Source organism: Canis lupus, chromosome 5, assembly GCF_003254725.2.
Source record: "Canis lupus dingo isolate Sandy chromosome 5, ASM325472v2, whole genome shotgun sequence".
Classification (NCBI taxonomy): Eukaryota; Metazoa; Chordata; class Mammalia; order Carnivora; family Canidae; genus Canis; species Canis lupus.
In genome coordinates this window covers 36231185-36254725 of record NC_064247.1, presented here as the reverse complement: position 1 = coordinate 36254725, position 23541 = coordinate 36231185, and the positions used below count along the sequence as shown (strand labels likewise).

The 23541-nt window shown below is 39.1% G+C and overlaps 1 protein-coding gene and 1 pseudogene across 2 annotated transcripts in view; both read right to left on the bottom strand.

Moving 5' to 3' along the window:
• The window catches only part of MAP2K4 (mitogen-activated protein kinase kinase 4), a 136546-nt gene that overhangs the window by 102209 nt on the left and 10796 nt on the right, over positions 1-23541 (bottom strand). The gene's annotated exons all lie outside the window — the stretch shown is intronic.
• LOC112647642 (U4 spliceosomal RNA) lies at positions 9381-9542 on the bottom strand (annotated as a pseudogene).

Sequence of the window (23541 nt, the reverse complement as noted above, 5' to 3'; positions counted from 1 at the left end):
CTAGAACTGGTTTCCAATGCCTGACCCCTGTGTTTTGGAACCAAGTAACCCGGTCTTGTTTCCAGTACAGAGGGAGAGGAATTTTATGTCACAATGGATCATACTCTGTCTCACTCATACCCGACTTGGATGATTTTGATGAGCAGAACTGATGGTGTCTAGATCAGACCTGGATTCAAGCTGATGCTATAATGAGCTATGGCTCTGGGGGAACACTGGAGCAGGGTGAATGTACTTGGTACACGGGACAGATATGTACTGTAAGTGAGATATAAGTGAAAATGGTGGCCTTCAAAGATACCAGGTCCTAATCAATCCCTGGGACCTATGAATGTTACTTTATAGGGCAGAGTTTCTAGAGATAAAATTAAGGTAAGGACCTTTGTAATCATAAACCTGAATGAACTCAATGCCCACAAATCCCCCAAATCAAAAGGTGACCACCTTTCACGTGGTGTGTGAAAGGATCGTGAAAACACCACGATCTCTATATGGTAAAAATCTGAAAACACACCAGGATCAAAGGCAGGACAATAACAGAACAAAGAATCACTGTAAAAATCATCCAAAGAAAAACACCAAAATTGGCCCTTTATTCTAAAGCTCAATTTTTTTTTAAGATTTTAACTATTCATGAGAAAGAGAGAGAGAGCTAGAGAGAGAACACAAGCAGAAGGAGGGGCAGAGGCAGAGGAAAAAGCAAAGCCTGTTGAGCCAGGAGCCCAACGTGGAGCTCTATCCCAAGACTCTGAATCATGACTGGAGCCAAAGGCAGACACTTCACCAACTGAGCTACCCTACCCAGGTGCCCCTAAAAGCTCAATCTGAGGGGACAGTGGCTCACTAACCTCTGCAGGCAGATAAAATCTATTATGACAATTAAAGCTTACTCAAACGGTTTCCTCGAAAATAAGTATTTATATAAACACACACACACACACAGATTCTCAGCACTGCCTTCACATTTAAACAAAAATAATTTGGGGCCTTTAAAGGACATTTCCTGCATAAATGAACAAGCACACAAATGCAACACAATGTGGCTTACATAAGTTAGGTGTGAACACACTCCACATTTCAAAAGCATCTGTGACTATCTTGAACACTGTCCAAGCATATATTCTGATCGTCCACCAACAACACACACTAAACAATTCTATAAAAGTTCACAGCCTAAGAAGAGATGACTCAGAGCCTAAAACTGGGGGTGTAGGGGGTGTAGGGTAAGATCAAGTTACATGGGCTCCTCCAGCAGGGCTCCCCAATCTCTGAAGGATGATCACTTTGAGATGAACTCCCAAGGCAGTCATGGGAGGAGAAGGAAGAGCCCAGAGAGTCAGTCAAGGGTGAGATTCAAGGAGAGACAGAAAGACTCAGCTTTTGCAATACTTCAGAGAAGCTACCTCTGGCTATTTGCAGATATGAGCATTTTCTTTCTTTCTTTTCTTCCCACGCCCCACCCCCTACCCCCAGCATTTCTTCTTCCTCCATTCACTTTCTCTAAGTAAGAACCTCTATTAGGACTAGTTCTTCTCATTTTACTTCTCTTTCTCAAGGGCCCCAGAAACCTAAACCCTAAAGGCAACTTGTCACTACACACTCAGTTATTTTTAATGACAAAACAACAGGCAAATGCTTGACATGAGAGCAATGTGGATTTTTTTCAAAACCCCGCAACAGCTTCCATGGGCAGTAAAGAGAAAGGGCAAAAGGAAGGAAGTGATACTATAAATGTCCTGTGGAGATTTTTAGAAGCTAAGAGATTAAAATATTGATCAAGATAGATTACAAATTTGTGATTATAATTTCCCCTTTGGTGAGACTGTCTACAAATAATCAATTCCTAACCAGTCAGCAGAGATAAACAGAGTCTCCCCTTTATCTACAGTATGATAGAAACCAGCCATGATCCAACATCTTAAACTATTCATATGGAAGGAGTTTCCTGTGAGAGAAGATTGTCTTTGTATACTTAAAAACTAAGGTCAGTGCCTGATACAGAAAATGCTTTCAAATAGTAGCTTGGTCCAAACAATCAATTTCACATGGATAGCCCCAGACATTCAGATGTGGGGTAAATTAGCTAGAATAAGTTTCTGCCATCTGTAACCCAAAACCCTGACTCTTAAGGACAACAGTATCTATCCTCATCCCATCATACTTCCAAGGTACTGCTATCTCCCTTAGGTAGGACTGCCCAACTTTTCTTAAGCTGTGGGCTCATACAGAATATAAGGATATCTGTTCAACACACTGGGAGGATCAGAATCACAGCTGGTTCAGAGGCTGAGCGAAGGGGCTCAGCAGCCTCATGCCCTGCTCTGCCACTCCAAGGACCGGGGGACTGACCTCTCTGCACTACCCTTGAAGTTCTGGTTTCAAAGCTGGGTCTTAAGAAAACATCTAGAAATTTTAAACAACCTTTCCCACATCACCCATATCCAACTTTTTCCTCAGACTTCTCATGAGAGAAGCAGTTCCATGGATGGGATCTTCAAGAATATTCCAAACTAGGATTCTGAAGAACAAGGATTTGTTCAAGCATATGCATACCCACTAAGGCCCGGGCATGTGTTTTGCTCTTATTCTGTCCAGCAAGCAGCTCACAAACTCATGGAAGGCTGAAGGTAGAAGGAAGACATCTTTCAACTTCATTTAACCTTAAGCAAGCAAAGAGCCCAGAATAATTCTCCCTCCACCAACTTCACAAGCAATACAAACCTTTAACCTCATTTTCCATAGTCAGCTAAGCTGACCCAATAGCTGAGTTCAACCTTTGTCAAAAATTCCATCCAAGGGCCACTGAAAGTCTACCTACCAATCAACTACGGAAGAAGACCACTCTCTGCAATCTAGGTTACCAAAAACATCCCACCCCAACCTTCCACAGATGAGGAAAAAGTAGCATTTCCTAAGCACTATTTCTCATTTCCAAAACATCAAAACCAGTCTGTCCTCAGAGAGACACTATGCTTACACGGGATCCACCTTGTCATCCTCTCCCATCCTTCTCAAGCCTGTTCCCATCACCAAATTGTGAACAATTTTCTGTCCTAAATGTTTAACTCTCATCTTTCAATTCTACAAATCACCTGTAATAGGGAGCTACAGCAAAATAGCAGTTCAACAAATACTTAGTGAAATCCTAAAAAGAAATAAATAAAATAAAATAAAATAAAATAAAATAAAATAAAATAAAATAAAATAAATAAATAAAATAAAATAAAATAAAATAAAATAAAATAAAATAAAATAAAATAAAATAAAAGGCAGGCCAGGTGGTGCAGCGGTTTGGTGCCGCCTGCAGCCTGGGGTGTGATCCTGGAGACCCAGGATGGAGTCCCACATCGGGCTCCCTACATAGAGCCTGCTTCTCCCTCTGTCTGTGTCTCTGCCTCTCTCTCTGTACCTATGAATAAATAAATAAAATCCTAAATAAATAAATAAATAAATAAACAAATATTTAGTGAATTAGAATTAGTCGTTTTGTTTTTTTGTTTTGTTGTTTTTTTGTTTTTTTGTTTTACGAACATTGCACTACCCACTCATATAACCTAGTGGGCTTAATTTCCTTTATATCATAGGAAAGCAAGATTCTGCTACCCTTACAGTCAGGATCTGAGAACCAGAGTCTTCCCACCCAACCTGTAAGAATGGAGACCATCACTAAAATATTGTAGCCAGTCTACATATCTTCAACACCAATGATTTCTCCAAATCTGAAAAAATAACAGTAAAATTTCTTATTGTTGAGGGCAATAATGATCCCTGAAGGATGTGCAATTGATGCATCTAGAAGGTGGCTTTTTTGATCTGTTAATGGATCACTATTGGGTTATGTGGTAGATTATCACCAAGATAGCCACCAATGAATCACCTCTTTACAATGTGACTTTGCTGCCCCTCCTATCAAGAGATGGAGTCTATTTCCCTACTTCTTGAATAAAGCTGGCCTTCAGACTTGCTGTGATCCCAAGAATAGAATAGAAAGGTTGTTGTGGGACTTCTTGAGCTAGGCCTATGAGGCCTTACAACTTCCATGTTCACGCTCTTGGAAAGCACCCAAGTCTAAAGGTGAAGCACCTCAGGCTAGTTTCCTTGATGATGATAATCTACATCCAACAAGAGGTTCAGAGACCCGAGCCATCTCAACTGAGTGTAGTCTCCACCAACAAGACCTACTAGCCAAATGCAGACACATGACATAGCTCAAGTGAGACCAGTACAACTACCACCCAACTAACAAGCAAAATCATAAAAATTAAACAGTTGGTCTTTAAAGCCATTACTCACAAGCCAAAGGAGCTAGGGAGGAATCATCAAAATGCAGTAAGAATCATTCCCTCCTGGGGTGCTTGGGGGGCTCAGTCAGTTAAGTGTTTTGCCTTCTGCTCAGGTCATGATCTCAGGGTTCTGGAATCTCCTGTTGGGCTCCCTGTTCAGTGATGAGTAGGCCTCTCCCTCTCCATATGCCCCCTCCCCAGCTCATGTTCTCTCCCTCTCTCAAATAAATAAATAAATAAAAATCTTAAAAAAAAGAAAATAAAGAAAAAATCAGTTCCTCTTAAGGAACTGCCTCAGGAAATCCCTGCCCCCAGGAGGGATTTCCTAGAACCAGCATAGGAAAAAGTGAGAAGTGGCACTACAATGCTCAAGTTGCTCACAGAATACCTTCAAAAACAGGAGTGACTGACCTACCAGCATTCAGAGCATCCTACCAGGGGCAGAAGGAAAAAGACTGCCTGAAATTCTTATTTTCTCCTTTGGCTCTAATTCTTAGTACCTCATTTTCAAAACAGAGTATCCAAAGTCACTTGTTAAATTATCTGCAATCACTGGTTATAAAATGAGAAACACACAATTCCAACTATGCAACTTTCGATTCAACAATCTCAGACATGACGAATTAAAGTGGTTAGACAATAACTTACCCTCATTCCCTTCTCTACCTCTATTATTAGAGTGGTGAGTGCCCTAACTTATTTGATAAGCTCAAGAGAATAAGACAGGAAGGATATTAGACTTGGAATCAGAAGAAATGAATGACTTTGTCCATTCCAGACTGGGATCTCAGACAATCTTAAGTATTAAATGGGTCACCGCCAGCTAATACTATATTGTCCCTCTCCTCTTCTAGTGTTTGATACAAAAGAGTAAATAAGTTTCAAAAATTTCTAAAAAAATCTCACTTAGAGCTTTAAACTCTTATCAATAAAACACTGTTACTCATCCATATAGCTAAACATGTTTGGAAACTGGATTGTTCTGCATTAAAGAAACAATAAATAAATAAATAAATAAATAAATAAATAAATAAATAAATAACTGGATTGTTCTGAGTTAAAGAAACAGTAATATATATATGTATATATATATAATATGTCAGTAGATCCTTTTAGCACACAGTTCAACACTTTTGTGTGCAAGATGGATTTTAGGATAGTCCAATGTAATAACTGACATAGCCACAGATGCAGAAATATCACAGTTACATACAAGCTACAGATGAAAAGACAGATAAGGCAGCTGACCTATCCACAAAGACTATTTTGTTTGGTATCCTAGCAAAATTAAAAAGGAACGTGGTAGGAGGAGGCTAAATGGTAGAATTAGGGGAGGAAAATTACTTCTGCTGGACACTAAATGATTACCACTGAAATTACAATAAAGGGGGATCCCTGGGTGGCGCAGCGGTTTGGCGCCTGCCTTTGGCCCAGGGCGCGATCCTGGAGACCCAGGATCGAATCCCACATCAGGCTCCCGGTGCATGGAGCCTGCTTCTCCCTCTGCCTATGTCTCTGCCTCTCTCTCTCTCTCTGTGACTATCATAAATAAATAAAAATTAAAAAAAAAAAATTAAAAAAAAAAAAAAAAGAAATTACAATAAAGGTAAAACAGGGATATTGCTGTAGTCTGGTAATTGACACATCTATAAAACCAAGATAAAAACAGTCACTTATCTGGTGTGTGATGCTGTGGTGAGGATTCATATACCTTAAAAATGCAATGGCTGGTAAATAGTAACTATGAAAAAATGGTAACTATTGTGATATTTATCTATATGTATTAAAACCTAATTGAAAATTTAAATTATTAAATTATCTAAAAAGGGGAAAACTGGGGGGGGGGGGAATGTGTCTGATATCCTTTAAACCAACAAAACATCTGAGCAACAAAGAAAGAAATTCAGCTTGCTTGGTAGATTCCTTTTAACTCCTGTGCCAATAAAAATCCCTGTTCTAACCCAAAGCCAGCAGCCCAGTGGTGTACAATTAGAAGCTAGGAAAACCAAGATGGAGTGGTAAAGCCAGTCTACCAGTCTTGAACTCAGCTCCACTACTTATTACCTATATATTCTCGGGCACAATCCCATTTCTGCCACATAGGATTAACATATCTTCCTCAGAGGGGGACTGGCAGGGGTAAAGGAGTTTCTGTGTAGGACAGAGTTGGCCATCATTCCTTTTCCCTACCCTGTACTATCAATTGTGTCTGGGTTTACGGTGGCAAGGTCCTGAACCAGGGTGGCTGATCACTAATACCAGCACTTCTTAAACATTAAACATTTTACTCATCTGATATGCTTGGGCCTCAGAGGCTCCGCTGCCAAAAAAAGAACCTAAATAATTCACTCTCAACCTTGCCAACTCTGGCAGATGCCACGCACAGCTCTCCTCGGGTAGAAAGGTTTCTGCAACCTGGAATATCAAGGATTCTGTCATTCCTCTACCAACGCCTGAAGGGGCACTGCTCTGACCCAAAGGCCTAACAATTTCTAGCAGATGCCATGGACTCCAGGCAAAGGCAAGAGAAACATTTTACTTGTTGGAGACTGTATTTTACTATGAGACTTTGGTTAACAAAAGTCTTCAAGCAGAGTTGAAGGCTGAAAAGTCCCCAACTTGCTCCCAAAGTGATCATCCAACAAGGAAGAAAAAAAAAAAATGTAATTCATTTTCAACATAGTAAAATGGGGAGTTTAACAAGTTTCATGGAATGGAGCACACAATATGCCCTAACATCCCAAACCTAACATTAGGAACTCATACTGATTCTTTATTCTGATTCACTAACCATCAACTCTGACACTGATTATATGCCCCTCTATGGTCACCAGGAATTTTGCCTCAATTATGCACAATGTCACTATCATGAGTTTCTATAGGAAGCCACACCTTTAAGCCAGCAACTACTTAAAGCCAGCAACACCACCCACTTGGATCAGACTCTGACCCGGATATCTACTACCAAGTAAAAAAATATAATTCCCCAGGCTAAACTTGCCAAGTCCTGATTAGTCCAAACTCTGCAAAAACACCAGCTAATTCAGGATTACCAACACAGCACAAATGCCAACGCTTTATTGAAATAAACAGGACATGAGATGCTCCTCCACACAATCATGCAGATGGAATCAACAGATTGTCAAGTAGAACCTGGGCTTTGGATTTCCATGGTCCTCCTTCTCCTGTGAGGTCCCCAGGTTTAGCCTTTGTCTAAACGACATAGCCCCAGCTGAAGTCACAACCTTCTGAAGTGACAAGGGTTGGGGGAAGGGGCGCGTGGATATAAAGGACTTGCTGATTGATCTGACAGCAAATATCCCAATTAGAAAATAAACAAAGAATATGAACAGGTAATTAACTAAAGGAAGGATACACATAGAATCCAAAAAAAAACCCATCCAATTCTTCTGGTCACCCACAAAATTAAAATTCAATTTTTGCCTCTAATACCACGTACAAATAAGGAGAATCCCAATATCAATGTTAACAAGGGTATGAAGAAGCAGGTAGTCTTTTCAGGACTTTTCACAGCAGTACTTTTACATCTATTTGTGGTTATATGATGTCTACCTTCCCCACTACACTCTACACTCCAAGAGCCCAGAAACTCTATACCTCACTTGCCTCCATGCCTACAATTATACCTGACACATAAATCCTTAATGTCTGTTCAGTAAACAAATGAATGGAGCCCAAAAAAGGAACAAATTATTGCTGTGAATATAAACTAGACCACTTTCTGGAGGACAGTATCTTCCAAACATCTTAGTATGTCCTTAACAATTAATTAATTCAGTAACTCCATTCCCTTAGAAGTCACCCTTTCAGAAGTTAAAGATTATGCAAAGAAAGTTAGATGAAAAATCACAACAGGTGATTTGGTGGAATACTATGCTACCATCAAAAAAATCATATACCAGGCAGTCCCCCGTGGCGCAGCGGTTTAGCGCCGCCTGCAGTCCGAGTTGTGATCCTGGAGACCCGGGATCGAGTCCCACGTCAGGCTCCCTGCATGTAGCCTGCTTCTCCCTCAGCCTGTGTCTCTGCCTCTCTCTCTCTCTCTGTGCGCGTGTGTGTGTGTGTGTGTGTCTATGATTAAATAAATAAAATCTTTTAAAAAATAATCATATGCCACCAAAAAAGAAAAAAAAAAAGACTACTGAAGAAATGTAATAGTAAGGATCCTTTTTTTAAACAAGCAATAAGTAATGCGTCTAATGAATTATTTTAGTAAAGTATATGTGCATATGATCATTTATAATGCACACATAGGTCATTCTCCAAAAGTATAACAGGTGATTAATTCAAGGTGCTAGAATTGTGGGGTGATTCTTTTTCCCACTTTTCTGTGTTTCTGGTTTTCTACATTAAGCATTTATTTTGTTTCAAGTATAATCTCCCTGCTACTTATACCAGAGGTTTCTAAAAAGAGATCTGGTCTCTAAGCCCAAAGGTACTAAAGCCTAGAGAACAAGTAAAATGGCCTTAAAAATACAAATACGTACTTTCATGTTATCTGCTCACACAACTTGGGATATTTCCATACCCCTAAAATCTGATAATGTTTCACAAATGATATCTTTAGAGATTTTTTTTTAAGGTGTCTGTAAAGGCTAAAGTTAACAATATTTTAATCTCCAACAAAACAGGAAATGGTTATCCAACACAATCCCCTCCCTCCAAAAGTCATGTGCCAATGATTTTGGAAGCACGGCCTCCATGGGAATCTGAGAGTGGGAATTCCAGTTACACATCCACTTTGAGAAGGTTCCAAATGGGTACCCAAAAGGTGTCATCCATTACTGCCAGTACCCCTCCACACCCAGTTTAGGGGAGAAGGGAAAGAATGTGCTAATAATTCTGAATTCTTCATTTGTCCCCAGCTTGTATAGAGTTCCCTTTTATACCACTGCCCTTCACAACTCTCTTCATAAGGCAGGCCTGACCTGGAGGATCCCTAGGTGACTCAGCGGTTTAGTGCCTGCCTTCGGCCCAGGGCATAATCCTGGAGTCCTGGGATCGAGTCCCATGTCGGGCTCCCTGCATGGGGCCTGCTTCTCTCTCTTTCTCACTCTCATGAATAAATAAATAAAATCTTAAAAAAAAAAAAAAAAAAAAAAAAAGGCCTGACCTGGGGACACCTGGATGGCGCAGTTGGTTGAGTGTCCGACCCTTGGTTTGGGAAAAGTTTTCAATTAGCAATAATCGCGCCTCGGATAAACCTCATTGGCTACGATACTGCCACTGCGCAAAGCTTCCGACCCTTGGTTTGGACTCAGGTGATGAACTTGGGGTCCTGCGGTCAAGCTCTATGCTCAGCACAGTCTGCTTGAAACTATTTTTCCCTCTCACTCTGCCCCTCCCTCTTCTAAAATAAATAAAATCTTTAAAAAAGAAAAAAAGGAATGACCCACCACCCAAGTGCACTCCCTGCAGGGAGCCTACTTCTCACTCTACCTATGTCTCTGCCTCTGTATGTAACTCTCATGAATAAATAAAATCTAGAAAAAACTTTTTTTAATAATAATAAATCTATGTCATGCCTAAACCTAAAACTCAGCCAAATTCACAGGGCATGTTAAACCCTAAGATAAGAACATATTAACAGGGGTCCCACAGAGACAAGTGAGATATAACTGCTAAGTTGATCAAACCAACAAAACTTGCTACACAGGATGGTCAATAATCCTTTCTTCTGTGATATGTAGGCCGTGTAGTGACCTCTGCCTCTGAATCAGAGTCCTTGACATTCTATTTACACTCTTCATCAGCTCCCCAAAGTTTCATATTACTATCCTACCATGCACCAGTAGCAAGGTATTAGGATTTCTGGAAAATCATTCACATGACAGACTCATACTTCCTGGTAGCCATCTTCCTAGTGGGACAAGGCACGTAACACACACACTTATGAAAACTGGGTCAAGGAAAGTCACAAGGCTTGTTCTGCTTGTCACCAATACCCCAGAGCCCATGCAATTAGCTTCCAGCCCACCTCACTGTCCGACAGAGACACACATCATAACACAGCAGATATTCTCAGAACGGCTGTCTTGAATTCTAACAAGGAACCAAAGGAACCCAATGGTGTCAGGCCATGTTTATGCTTCCTGCCTGGTAAACCCCACAACATCCTATCACTACCATTTTCACTTCCAGCCCCCCCATAAATGAAACAAGCACATCAACCATATTTTTTTTTTTTTTTTTACTATGCCATCAGTATTGCTTCACTCAGTGCCTCAAATCTTTTCTGTATGCACCATAATGTGAAGGAAAGAACATTTGTGCAGCACAGTAACAGAAATACAAGTCTGTTCTTGGCTAAAGGCCACTGACTCCAGCTCTAGGCCACAGGCCAAGGCAAACTACATTTCAGCTGACAGGTAAGGTATTCACAGCAGCACCCAAATTGAGGAGCCACTAAAACAACCAGATTGGACTTCTCCTTTTTGAAGAGTTTACTTAGAATAATATTAACCATAAAAGAAGTCAGATTTTTGTCAAATGTTAACTTCTTTCCTTGTCTGCCTGAAATGCCAGTGAGAACTCCCACCAATCATAATTAACTTTTCCAGACTCAATGGTACATGAACTTCAATAACAAGTAGGGTAGGATAAAGAAAACTATAAGACATAGATAATTTAGCATCATAGTGAAGGTACACCTTTGGTCCTAGGAGATGGAGCATATTGATCTTTTTCACAACAGAAAGTCAACCATCTGCTGCCTTAATGGGACCAGTTCCCATTCTTCTTTATAGGTAAGTGTAGACTAGCCCTCCTAGAATACTTACAGATTCAAAGCTATGGGTCTATTATGTGCAAGGTAGAGTTGCTACAGTGTCTATGACATAATAAAAAATATACTTGGTACTTGTCCCAGGTACCTAGCACAGAGCTCCTACAACCATTGGAATAGTCCAAGTGATAGAAGAGTCTTTTGTTACTCATAACAAGCCCCTTTCAACCAAACCAGAGATTATGCCAATATGGTGACAGGGGAGGGGGACTCCCCAACAGGCACTACTGCTAACATAACTTTCAGGTCAGGGGGGCTGGGCTCCAGAAAAACCAACTTAGTGATAAGAATAACTTTTAGCCCCACCCCTCAACCTACAAGGAGAGGAGAAGGGCTAGAAATTGAATTCCCTCCCCCAATGGCCAATGATTTAATCAACTGTGCCTACAATGAAACTTCATAATCAACACCCCACCCATGACAAACAAGGACTTCCAGGAGCTTCCAGGTTGGTGAACACATCAAAGTACTAGGAGGATGACATACACAGAGAAGGCATGCAAGCTCTTCACTCTCTCTGTCTCCATACCTTGCCCTATGCATCTCTTCCACTTGGCTGTTCCTGAGTTGTTTCTTTTACAATAAAATGATAAACATAAGTAGTGTTTTCCTAAGCTCTGTGAGCCATTCTAGCAAATAACTGAACCTGGGGGTGGAATCCTGGGAGCCCTCTAATCCATGATTGGCCAAGCACAACTGGGTACCACATTTGCAGTTGGATCTGAAGTGGGACAATTTTGTGGGGCTGATCCCTTTAACTTGAGGGACCTGAAGCTAACTCCAGCTAGATACTGTCAGAATGGAACTGAATAGGTGGACACCCAGCTGACATTAGAATATTTGAGAACTGCTTTGTGTCAGAAAACATTAATGTCAAAATTTGAAACAGAGAAGAATATTAAATCAGTTTCAAGGAATAAGTATTTTCTTATTTCCACTAATATTTATGGCATATTGGGATGCCTGGGTGGCTCAGCAGTTGAGCGTCTGTCTGCCTTTGGCTCAGCACATAATTCTAGGTCCGGGGATCGAGTCCCAATTCAGGTTCCCTGCTAGGAGCCTGCTTCTCTCTCTGCTTGTGTCTCTGCCTCTCTCTTTCTCAGGAATAAATAAATAAATCTTTAAAATATATATACCTGTGATTGATTTTTTATGCTATTCAAATCTATAACCAAGCTTAAAAAACAGTAAAAAAAGAAAAATACCCCAAATCAATTAGAGATAAAAAGTGGGAAAATATGGTTTACAAATATATTCTCTGTCATATATCAATAGTCAATTTATAAAATGAATGGACATGGACATAACATATTATCAATTTATTAAGTTGACTTAGGAAAGGTCTTATTAGAGCAAAGAATGAACATACACGACATTAGGCTAGCTCAGGAAAATCAGATAGAGGATCTTATTTACTTCTTTTCCTTTCTATTTGGTTCCACAATGGATCACAGTTAACTTTTTATTGCAAGTTGACTTCTCTCTGGTCTCCAGGAAACACTTGACTCCTTTACCCTATTGCCCAATTCACTTATCCCAAAGCAAAAAGTTCACACCATCGTACCAAATTTCACCTGTAATAACTTTTTTTATTATTATTATTCATGGGAGACACAGAGAGAGGGGCAGAGACATAGGCAGAGGGAAAAGCAGGGTCCCGAAGGGGAGCCTAATGTGGGACTCGATCCCAGGACTCTGGGATCACCTAAGCCACCCAGACGGTCAACCACTGAGCCACCCAGGTGCCCCTGTAATATAATTCTTTTTCACCATATGTCCTTAGGAATCCAGAAAGGCATAGGCAGGAATCAATTTTGTTCATATACATAATTTTGCACAGATTTTCATTCAATTAAGACAATTTGGAGAGCCCTCAAGTAATCTTTTACCACTAAATGGCACTCAAATGACAAGAAGTCTGACTTTTGCTGACCATTTGTATTGATGGAGAGACAACCTGCATCCCACATATGAGCTATTTACTGCTGCAAAGCAGTGGAACATAAGCCTTCTTCTTCTATTATGAAGCCTGCACTAACGCGGAAGTAAAGCCTTATTTCAAAGATAATCTCCCCAATTCTAAAATACCATTAGTAGCTCAACAATAATTTAATAACTGCAGAGAAGGGGGAGAAATCACACAATATCATTTTTAACTAGTCATCATTTATTGATATGACAGCCTCTCTCTTCAGGATTATGGTCAACATTTGAATATACGCATTCTTCACATGCAGAACCTAAATATTCATCTGGATGACTTCCGACAACTGGTAATTAGATCTAACACTCCAGTGATTCAGTACTTCTCAGAACAGCACCTGGCACATCACAAGAATGGAAATATTGCTTGGATAAATGGGTTTCCCAAGCTCGAGTTTTGCTTCATTTTTTTTCTCATTAATCAAAATATGTATAACTATAAATTAAGTTCTCTGAGGAAGTTAGCCAGAAGCTTTAGCTAGAGAATTTCATGACACATAAATTAGTCCACCATCTTCTAGCTTTCGAAAAGATGTTTGGTGCTTTGTGGGGTTTTTTATTTTTACTTTTTTAAGATTTTTTTAAGTTAATCTCTACACCCAACGTGAGGCTGGAACTCAAAACTGCAAGATCAAGAGTCATGTGCTCTACTGACTGAGCCCACCAGGTGCCCCAGATATTTGGTGTTTTTGGTCTCAGGTTGCATGACATGTGACAATCTTCTGTATATTCAAATGATTTTTCCATTTCAGTACTGCATTATACTATATATGTATATTTTTAATTCTTAAATAATAATTTGTGATCTAAATCAAAGGTGGAAAATGAGTAGGCATCTTGGACACAAATCTAATACTATCCACGAACAAGCAATAACGATAACACTATTATATTCCTCTCATTGTTAGTATCTGCAGAGCTTCTTTGGATCCCACTGAATAATCCCTCCCAATTTAAAAAACATTAAGATGTGAGTAATACTTCTGTTTCTCAGCAAACATAATTAAATACTATTTGTAGCCTATAAATGTATTCTATAAATTGTGGTTTTCAAAAAGGTAGAATGAAGTAGGATTAATTGAGAGAGTGGCAAAGAGAATATGTTATATCCCTTCTGCTTCCTGAATATATGGTCCACAAGAGTATTTTGATGGCAATTTCTCCAACTGGTTATTTTTTTTTTTTGGTATTTTTTTTTATTGGAGTTCGTTTGCCAACATATAGCATAACACCCAATGCTCATCCCGTCGGCCCCCTCAGTGCCCATCACCCAGTCACCCCAATCCCCCACCCACCTCCCCTTCCACTACCCCTTGTTCATTTCCCAGATTTAGGAGTCTGTCATGTTCTGTCACTCTCTCTGATTTTTTCTACTCATTTTCTCTCCTTTCCCCTTTAATCCCTTTCATTATTTTTTTATATTCCCTGTATGAAGGAAACCATATGATGATTGTCCTTCTCCGACTGACTTACTTCATTCAGCATAATACCCTCCAGTTCCATCCACATCGAAGCAAATGGTGGGTATTCATCATTTCTAATGGCTGAGGAATATTCCATTATATATAGACCACATCTTCTTTATCCATTCATCTTTCGATGGACACCAAGGCTCCTTCCACAGTTTGGCTATTGTGGACATGGCTGCTATAAACATTGGAGTGCAGGTGTCCCGCGTTTCACTACATCTGTATCCTTGGGGTAAATCCCCAACAGTGCAATTGCTGGGTCGTAGGGTAGGTCCATTTTTAACTCTTTTGAGGAACCTCCACACATTTTTCCAGAGTGGCTGCACCATTTCACATTCCCACCAACAGTGCAAGAGGGTTCCCCTTTCTCCACATCCTCTCCAACATTTGTTGTTTCCTGTCTTGTTAATTTTCCCCATTCTCACTGGTGTGAGGTGGTATCTCATTGTGGTTTTGATTTGTATTTCCCTGATGGCAAGTGATGTGGAGCATTTTCTCATGAAATTGGGTGAGGCCAAATCAGCTGTAGAACATCATAAAGGGGAGACTGACAATTTAGTCAATTTAGTTGCCTATCTTGTAACTAAACAGGAACAGTGGAAAAGGAGAGCCAGTTAAGACACTGTTGCTACTGAAAGGTGAATAATGACACCTGTTGGACAAGACAATACTGTCACTGAAAAGATAATTGCTCACTGGAATGCAAGAAGTTCCCAGGTTTTTTTGTAAACTGGATGAGAACTCTTACTTACTTCTTTTTTTTTTTTTTTTTTAATTTATGATAGTCACACAGAGAGAGAGAGAGAGAGAGAGGCAGAGACATAGGCAGAGGGAGAAGCAGGCTCCATGCACCGGGAGCCCGACGTGGGATTCGATCCCAGGTCTCCAGGATCACGCCCTGGGCCAAAGGCAGGCGCCAAACCGCTGCGCCACCCAGGGATCCCAACTCTTACTTACTTCTATTCTCACTAAACTCCCTTTTGATGACTAATGCTGGCTCCCAAGTAATCGGAAGGCAATGCCCTAGAGGATGTGATTCTAAGCACTGAAGAGAAATTAATAAGCAGAGCCGGACTCTGGTTTTGAATTATCTTAATTTTGCAGAACTGGTCTCACATATCCACTGATTCTTCAGCCTCACCAAAAAACGTCAATAATTAGTATTGGACATCTTTTTTAGTCACCTTCAGAGATGGAGAGATGTTAAAAAGTAAAAAAGAATCTCAATTAAAAAAGAGGCTGATTCATGTTCTAGGGTATGAAGAACAGATACATTTCCAGGCTCAATTCTCTCAAAGTACAGAAAAACACAATAAACATCTGGGTGTATGTGTGTGCTCATAGACACAGACGTTCATGTTCTTCAACATTGGTGAAGTTACGTCAGAGATGATTAATGCTTCATTTAATCAGCATTCAGTGGTAGGCCTAAAAACAAATGCTGGTTTTTTGGCTGAGTATAGCTACTATTTGCAGGGCCCACAAATGTTTGCCAGTATGAGTTAACCAGACCCTAACAAAATAATTTAGACAAAAATCAATGATCGTGGCCAAAACCATCAGGTGAAAAGCTGATGGGGACCTTTCTCACTGACAGCACCTAAGCCCAGTGATTAATCTCAATAAGAGCTACAATCAGAAATTCATATCCCTCCTGATGTGATGCAACAAGAAATACACAGTACCACCTATAAAGTGTTACTGCCAAAAACTTGAATCTTTATGTGATCAAGCCTCTATCTCCAACTGCCAATTAACAGGAGCCACAGGGCAAAGAGAAACCTGTAAAACACTAATTACTAAAAGGATGTAATCAGCCAAATCCAAAACGTGCAAAATGCTACAAAATGCATGACCCAATTTTTTTTCAAGGAATAAATGGCAAGGGGAAAAAAAGAGACAAGGGAACCACTATAGACTTAAAGAGACCTAAGAGACCTATCAACCAAATGCAGTATGTGTGGACCTCGCTGAGATCTAAACTTGGAACAAACAAATCAACTGTAAACAGGCACCTGAATGGCACTAAGGAGATATGAACACTGAGTGGCTCTCTGGTAATAGTGTTTTATTTACTTAACAGTGTGACAATCAACTGAGGTTACGCATTTAAGAATCCTTATCACTGAGAAGACATGGGACCGACACAGACTAAATCATGAAAATCAGAACCAGCTCTCAGATACTTCAGTGGACACAGGTGGAGGAAGGAGAACACAGGATAAGAGTGGCCACATGCTGGTAACCACTGATGCTATGCAATGGGTACGTGGGGGATTGGTGATACTATTTCATATTTGTGTATGATTAGAAACTTTCATCCAAAGTTTTCAAAAATTAAATTGTGTTGGGATCCCTGGGTGGCGCAGCGGTTTGGCGCCTGCCTTTGGCCCAGGGCGCGATCCTGGAGACCCGGGATCGAATCCCACATCAGGCTCCCGGTGCATGGAGCCTGCTTCTCCCTCTGCCTGTGTCTCTGCCTCCCTCTCTCTCTGTGTGTGACTATCATAAATAAATAAAAATTAAAAAAAAAAAATTAAATTGTGTTAAAGATGGAAGAAAGAACACTGAGGGACATAAATCTTTGCCAATTGCATCAATGTGCTGTTAAAAGTCCGTATACAAATCCATCCTCACGCAGCGCGTGGCTACACCACCTTGTTCCCTGACTCTCATGTCTCATCTTGGTCGGCGGCTCCCTGGACACACAAAGTCATTTGAGAATCCTGAAGCAATTCATTCTCTGCATCTGTCTAGGCCAGAATAATATTTTTTTTTCATTAAACAATTTTCTCCTAGTGGTAGATCCCCTATGTCCTAACTTCAGAGATAGAAGAGGGAATCTTTCCAAATAACATTCAGCCAGGCTTATTAGATAGCACTATGAAACTCTCCAGGGCCAGAAAATCAGAAATGATACACATGATGAGTCCAGATCTCATGGCTATTTGCAAAATACAAAAAAGCTTAAAAGACATTGGCTTAGAAAATCAATCTTATGAGCACCCCTGCTTTCTTTCAAGAAATAATAAAACACGATGGTTTATAGCATGTCGACTGTGACCAGAGCAAGATCACACAGTTCTGTCACTCATTAGCTGGATGACTTCGGAAGATTTACTTATTAATCTTTCTGTGCTCCTGTTTCCTCCTCTATAATAGTTATTATACCTACCTCATGAGGTTTTAAGAATTAAAGGAGTGCTTGGAATGGGGTTTGACACATAGTAAATGGGTTACCTATTATTATTATCATTTCTGCCAGTCCATCTCTACACGTTCAATCTCTCAAAGAATATAAGCACCCTCAGAACAGGCTCTAGATTGAATTCATCTTTTAAAGACCTCAGTGCGCCTCTTATCATTAGCAGCATCTGTTAAATGTTACATTTGTTCCTCTGTTTATTTACCATATACGAGGATCTCTACAGGGAAGGGAATATGCTTGTATGTACTTGATTTTCATTTCTGATTAATGTTCACTTAATTCTGCCTAATGAGAAGATGAAAACCAACCTGGGTGTTATAAAAGTGACTTCTAGGACGCCTTTTCATCTAGACACTTGTGTCTGGATTTTGAAAGCACCTCATAAAAATCATGTCGTGAGAATCTCAAGTAGTTGCTCCACCTTGTTTGAAAACCATCACCCTAAATTTATAAGCTAAATTGAAAATCACTTTAACTGGAGATTTAGTTAGGAATATGCAAAACTTTCACATCATTTCTGCCCTATAGCTGCCCAACCACAAAAGTTTTGTCAAACAGCCCAACACTGCTAGTAGAGAGAAGTTCTACAGGCAGATGAAGGCAAACTTTCTGCACAGTGGGATTATCACTCATTTTTTTTTTCTCGCTCAAAAATGTAACACATTAAGCTCTTCCAAAAGATTTTTAAGGTGCAACAGCTATTCAAAACCTTCCCTCTCCTAGCAACAAACACCATTCCTCAGGAGGAATTAATGTTCCCATTACTTTCAAGATCAAAGATAATTAGGCAACATTCCCCTTGGAATATTATAAGGCATAAAGGGATTACGTGAACCTTGACTCTGACTATACCACTACTGCAATTCTTGAGCCATTTATATAAAAGCTGTTTCCAAGCAGATGGATTTTCCACTGGCAGTTTATCATGGTCCACAAAGATAGTGATGAATATCCTAGATGCTAGTCAGGCTTATGGCAAATCCTATACAAGTCTCATTTTTCAACTAATTTCTGCATATAAATTTAAAATATAGACAAATAAAATATTAAGTCTATATAAATTTAAATAAAACTTGTAAACCTCCCATAGCAACATTCTGTTTCTTATGACTGCTGAAAAACTTAGCTGAGTTTAATAAATTCCAAATGAGGGCAGCCCAGGTAGCTCAGCAGTTTAGCACCTGCCTTCAGCCCAGGACGTGATCCTGAAGACCTGGGATCGAGTCCCACGTCGGGCTCCCTGGGGGAGCCTGCTTCTCCCTCTGCCTGCGTCTCTGCCTCTCTCTCTGTATCTCTCATGAATAAATAAATCTTTAAAAAATAAATAAATAAATAAATTCCAAATGATGAAATTTTAGCTGTTAGGGATAGATTTTTGCTACATAAAATAGAAAATTAGAAATTTAATCAGTTGAATTTTCCAAGTTCTTAATTTAATTGCAGGATAGCTTGACTCTCTCCCTCCACTTCTTCCTTTGCCTGATTTTCTACATGCTCTACCTCTAAATACACTCTTCCCGCCCACCCCCCTTAAATACACTCTTGTGCAAAACATCATCCTTTATAGATGCTTTTTACCAGGTCAATAAACTTATTAATGACTTCCTCAAATTTCTGGGAAGATTCACAAAACATCCTTCCTCCTCTTTATGGTTTCCTTTTTATTATTATCAACTTAAAAACAATTAGGGACACTTATTGTAAAAGAGTAGTTTCACAATTAATGAGAATCTGTCATTAGGATACCTCCAGTGTTTCTCCAAATACTCTGATGTGCAGTGTTATCAAAAGCAATCACTACCTGTAATCCAAATATTAGTGATTTCAAGAATAAAAGTCAGCTATGAAGCACATAAGTTTCTAAAAAAGATCCTGTTGTTTATGCAAAGTTTCCCAAGTAAAACAACTTTTGAAAGTCACTAGAAAAAGTTTTCAGGGATCCCTGGGTGGCGCAGCGGTTTGGCGCCTGCCTTTGGCCCAGGGCGCGATCCCGGAGACCCGGGATCGAATCCCACATCGGGCTCCCGGTGCATGGAGCCTGCTTCTCCCTCTGCCTGTGTCTCTGCCTCTCTCTCTCTCTCTCTGTGACTATCATAAATAAATAAATAAAAATTAAAAAAAAAAGAAAAAAAAAAAAAAAGAAAAAGAAAAAGTTTTCAAAGCTACCAAAATAGTAAAGGCTACAGAAAAGCTACAAGGCTCTACTCAAACTTGTCTTTAGCATTCAAGAACTCTATAGCATGGGCTCCTTAATAAGTCATCATTGTCATCCAAATAGGAAAATCAGAACGCTAATACACTAGGGTACATCTGACACCTATAAAAGCACTTCTCAAAAAGTGTTTCTAGGCATATCTCCCCCTGCCAAAAAAAAAAAAAAAAAACAATTTTACAAAGCAAAGCAAATCATATTCTAAAGAACTGCCTTTAGGTTAGCTGATTAAAGCCATCAAGATATCATTCAAACTTGGTCAGAAGCCACCTAAACACCTTTAGAAGTACAAAATCATTATCTCTAAATGCTAAATGATGAATTAATCAATCTTCTCAATTTAGGCACTCTAAATAAGAATATTTTTTTCCTCAAGTACTCTTATATTCAGACATCAAAATAATTTGACAATCCAACAGTGTTAAATACAACACTGCTGTCTTTAATTATAACTTCATTTATTTACTTTTTATCTCAGATGTGTATTATCTTAAATGAATATATTTAGAAAGCCAAAAAGCAAATAAATGCAAATTATAATTGATTTTAAAAAGTCAACCATGAGGTGCAAAGTGGATTTTTATTGAATTTCCATAAAAATCTGGTTCCGAAGTTAAATATGCAATCTCACACTGTGTGTGTAAATACCCCCACACACGTTTCCAATAAAACTCCACTAACTTATAACAGGCAATTGTAATAAACTAATTGGAATAGTGATGTAACAATATAAACAAAAACTATGTGAAAGTCAAACAATGGAGAAAATTAATCCTTCAGAGCTTCCATTAGTCATCAGAATCATCTTACAATAAGTCTTTCTGATTTATGATAGAGAATTGAACATCTGAAGCAGTTGTACTCACGTACTTTTAACAATAATCCAGTTTTGTGCTATTTGCACCCCATCCCCTCCTACAGCTACTATATAACAAATATTCTGTTTTATTAACATATAAATATTCTTAATTAAACATAAGTTCTGATGATTTTTGGAACACCCTTAAAATGAAACAGAAGATTCTGGCACTAGACCATGCCCTATTAGATGAGAAAAGACTATCTTAGCGATTTCAAGAACTTTATTTTTAAAGATATGATGACCACTTTTAACATAAAGTTAATGTCTCAATTTCAAATGTAAGACTGTCTATAAATGTTAGGAAAGCGTACTTTAATTTTTAAGGCAGGACCAATCTTGGAAAAAAGTTAATGTATGTAAGCAAGTGAAAACTTAAAGAGTTTAGTACAAAAATAAGTGCTGTCAACTTGGAGCTGGCCATACCTACCAACATCCCTGCTCCAACCCTGATATGGGTGCTCCTTCACTGGAGTGTTCCATTGAGGTTCCAGCTAGCAGACAGCTCTGCTTCATTCCAAAGTAGGGCAGGCCCACCACTGGATCTCCAAGCCACGTTCTCCAATCAGGAAAGCAGTCTCATGAGACCCACTGCAAACCACAACCCCATCCCCATGCTGTTCTTTCTCGTGACACAACAGCAGAGAAAAGGTGCCCAGGACACCTCTCCTACACTACCTCTTCTTGGGTTCAGCTGCCAATCAATCTATAGTATCGGCAGCTGAACGCTCAGAACCAACCCCAGATCAACTCAAGTCCACTACACTCTGAGCCCACTGAGGACAGGGACCTATTTATTTCTGAACTAATCATTTCCCCCTCTTTATGTACCAAGGGGTCCAAAAGGTGATTTGTAAAGGAATGTATCAAACTGTGCTGAATCCCAAAAGCTGGAAAACAAAGATAGAGGGGAATGAAAAAGGAGATGTGAGGAGTAGCCAATGTGAAGAGGTAGGGAAGACAACCAAAAGTGAGTATCAAAGTAGAAATGTATACACCTCCTTGTTTGACTCTTCCATGTGGACAGCACTGCAACTCTGCTGTTTCTGTAACAATGGTAAAGGGACAGAACCACTTAGTCTGAGGGCACCTTTAATCTAGCTACAGAGCTTTTCAAGGACACTGCTACATAATTTTAAACTTAATAAAATCAATACATTTCTCTTGCTTTGTGTCCACAACTGGGCTAAATTAGAAAAAAAGGGCAACAATGTGAACACAGCTTTAAATTTTAAAAATCTCAGGAATTTTCTTAGATTTTGTCAAAACATAAAAAATTACATGAAACATTAAATATTTTGTTAAAATGTAAGTGAAAGCTAAAAATTATCACAGTAAGTGTATTAAAATTAAAAATAGCATAAAATAGAAGTTGTAACTTCATTATATATAGATGTATACCATATATGTAGATTTATCACTGGAAGGAAATCACATATTATTAGTTAAAGGTAAGAGAAGCATGATAGTAATGAAACAAAAAAATTTTTTAACAAAAAATATTTGTTTTTTTGTTAAAAAAAAATTTTAAGATTTTATTTGAGAGAGCGAGTGAGAGAGTGTGAGCACAAGCTGGGGGAGGGGCAGAGGGAGAGGGAGAAGCAGACTTCCTGCTGAGCAGGGAGCCGGATGTGGTGAAGCTCGATCCCAGGACCCTGAGATCATGACCTGAGATGAAGACAGACGCTTAACTGACTGAGCCACGCAGGTGTCCCTAAAAGAATAAACCTTAAATGATCTTAACACAAAAAGAAATAGTAACTATGTGAGGTGAGGGAGGCGTTAACTAACCTACTGTGATCATCATTTTGCAATATATAAGCATATGAAATCGTCATACTAAATACCTTAAACTTACGCAAATGTTATATATGTCAGTTATATCTCAATAAAGCTGGGGGGGGTAGAATGATGTATATCAAAAGGTGGTCACCATTCTTCTTTACTCTGAATAAATAAGAAGATGAAACTAAGTTACATAATATTTTGGGATGCTTTTATGTTAACTGGAGAGTAGCCTCCTTGAGTAAGGATTTTTTTGAAACTGCATTTATACAAATGATATTTAAGTTTAAAATGCATTTGTTTTAGCTTTAAAATTTTGCTTTTTAATAGGAAACTTATTCTATATTCTATAAATACTAGTGTCCTAAAATACAACATTAGTCTCTATTATGGAGTAGAGGGAGGCAGGAAGAAGAAACAAACTTTGTTTCAAAGAAAAAAGTAAAAGTGCTCTAAATGTATGGTTCAAATAAATGAATTTTAAAGTATTAAACCTCTGAGTACGGTTACAGACTTTTCACACCATGATATTAAAAGGGAACTTTCAGGGTGCCTACGTGGCTCAATTGGTTAAGCATCTGCCTTCGGCTCAGGTCATGGTGCCAGGGTCCTGGAATTGAGCCCCGCATCTGGCTCTCTGCTCAGTGGGGAGCCTGCTTCTCCCTTTCCCTCTGCCTGCTGTTCCCCCTGCTTGGGGACCTGCTCTTTCTTTCTGTCAGATAAATAAAATCTTTTTTAAAAATGTAAAAACAAAACAAACAAAAGAGAACTTTCCTCAATCTATAGTTTAAATTATGGTTAAAGTCCAAATACTTCTGTATATTTTTTATAACTAAGTCACATGAATATCTTTGTATACCTATAAACATGTTTCTAAACCTAGTCTGCTTACTGTACTTATGTACATCTCAAAACTATATACACTTGATATCTATAC